The sequence below is a fragment of the Portunus trituberculatus genome, chromosome 44, assembly GCF_017591435.1.
Source record: "Portunus trituberculatus isolate SZX2019 chromosome 44, ASM1759143v1, whole genome shotgun sequence".
In the NCBI taxonomy this organism is placed as follows: Eukaryota; Metazoa; Arthropoda; class Malacostraca; order Decapoda; family Portunidae; genus Portunus; species Portunus trituberculatus.
The window spans coordinates 17,783,826-17,786,325 of record NC_059298.1 but is presented as its reverse complement, the minus strand read 5'-3'; the positions used below and the strand labels follow the sequence as shown (position 1 = coordinate 17,786,325).

The following is a 2,500-nucleotide window of genomic DNA, read 5'->3' as shown; positions in this document are numbered from 1 at the left end:
GAGATTATTGTTGGGAGTTTTTTTATCAAATGTCTTTCTTAAGTTAAATTATATTATGCCGTAACTATCATCATCATTAGCTGCTTCATACAGTTTGCTATAAAAAGTAAAAAATTTCGTGAGGCATGACTTCACCTTCAATAGTTCATGATTAAAAAATCAAACATGTCTCCGTTTCGCAGTGAGTAGGATTCGAACCTACGCGGGAAGATCCCATCTGATTTCTAGTCAGACGCCTTAACCACTCGGCCATCACTGCTGGCAATTCCGTGGTACAGAATAAGAATAATTACAATTATAGAGTACGTCGAAGATCTGAGTTTAAAATAAAGATATCAGTTGAAAAGCGGGGTTTCTGTTAAGAATGAAATCTGATATCGACATGATTTTTATCAAGTTGCACTCAAAAGAGTTGTAAATGATGTTTTAATCATACACAATGATCATCCTTTACGTGGAGAGTATATGCCAACAGCCAGAAAAAAAAAAATATGACTTTTTAACACAGGCCGGATCTGTAAAAAAGATTGGAACTTTTTATGCAATTAGAAAATATATTTTCAGTTTACAGACATTTAAATCAGGAATAGGGGTGGAATATTGATACAAAAAGAAGTTAAGAGAACATCTGTAAATAATGCATCCCAAGGCTATATTCCACTATTAAACCAGTTATCAAAAAAAGGTGAAGAACTTAGTAGAATAGTTCTGCAATAACCTTCGAAATCTAAGGTGGATAGGTCTGCATAAGCAAATAAAAGTCAAATTTGATTTATTCAGTAGTGCCAAATGAAGTGATGCAATTGTAACACGTCGCATCCGGTTATTTGTTCTCTTTGTGAGTCAAGTGAATTGGATTGCAAATAAATGATAAAGTCTTTAAAAGATCAAATAAGCAATGCAACGAGATTATTAAATGAAAGAGCAGAAGACACACAACATGAAGAAATAATGATCTTCGGAACAAAACTTACTAGTCATTCTTGCACCGTGACAGAAGACTCCTAAGTTTTGCAACAAGTGTAGTAATAGCAGTACGAGTGTTGCTGTTGATATTGTTGTTGTTGTTGTTGTTGTTGTTGTTGTTGTTGTTGTTGTTGTTGTTGTTGTTGTTGTTGTTGTTGTTGTTGTTGGTGTTGTTGTGGTGGAAGTGGTAGTGTTTGAGGTGGTGATGGTGCGAGCATTAGAGGAGATAGTGACAGTAATATCAGAAAGACTGAGAATAAGACAAATGATGACAGAGGTCATTAAAACGACTTTCTTTCCTGTTCTGCACTTCACTCTGATGGGGACATCCATAATAAAAAGATTAAAAACACAATATTGAAAGAGAGTCGCCAAACATGTACGTGCAGCACTAACAAGCATCTGACTGTTCCCTTGTGTGTGATGACTCCTGTGGTCGACTTAAAACTGGTGTTTAAACCTCCAGCCAATATAAGCGTTAATGTAGCTGCATCTAATGTTCACACCATGCAAACTCAGAGATGACCTCACTTTTAAATATATATATATATATATATATATATATATATATATATATATATATATATATATATATATATATATATATATATATATATATATATATATATATATATAAAGAAGCCATTCAAAACAATACTTTAAAAACAATTTTCTTACGGAAACTTGAAAGACTTCAACGGACTGGTCTGAATTATTTCTTCTTTCTTTTAGGGTTCAGCGTCCAAACACGTTTAAAGAATAAATAGATAAAAATAGGGTAAAACCTACAGTGAAATATTCCAGAAAAAGTTTTGCTGAAGCTTTCCCCACGAAAAACAATGGCATTACAGAGTACATGATCCGCCTTCCCTGGGGACACGAGGCAGAGGGGGACTAGCCACATCAGGAGTGAAAATGTAAGGCCTTCATACATATTTCTCGCGTCTGATGCCATCGCTGAGGGTCTGAAGGGCTGCTATTATGTGCTAAACGTGATAAAGCAGTGCTGGAGGGCGCTATTGACTGTTATAGAAGGTGCGTGAGGCTGTTAGGGTCGCCTCCTTCACCCCACCAAGTACCTTTCTCGTAAGGCTCAAGTGCACTACTTACGGAACATAAGGCGTGGTGGTCGTCCCATTACAGTAGTTGTGAATGTGTGTGTGTGTGTGTGTGTGTGTGTGTGTGTGTGTGTGTGTGTGTGTGTGTGTGTGTGTGTGTGTGTGTGTGTGTGTTATTCCATATTGCGTGACTAAGAATGTCACGAGGATGAGATGAGAGATGTAAATATTCAGTTTTCCATCAAGATATCTATATGAAATTCACAAACATTAACAGATAAAAATAAGCGAAAAAATAATGGAAGGTAAATAAATAATAACTACTTATCCTCATAAATAAAATACATATAGATATACTCCATTTATAACTTTATCTTAATTTCAAGCACATAACATCGCACTACGGAGCGAGAAATTACACTTCAACGGCATTTCCACATTATAAATGATTGTTAAAGGAAAAGCTTTGCTAAAAT

At 35.4% G+C, this 2,500-nt stretch overlaps 1 non-coding gene across 1 annotated transcript; it reads right to left on the bottom strand.

The window, feature by feature from the left end:
- Positions 1-177: 177 nt before the first annotated feature.
- Trnas-aga lies at positions 178-259 on the bottom strand. Its single transcript has one exon. It is a non-coding gene; the product is annotated as a tRNA-Ser (tRNA).
- Positions 260-2,500: the final 2,241 nt, after the last annotated feature.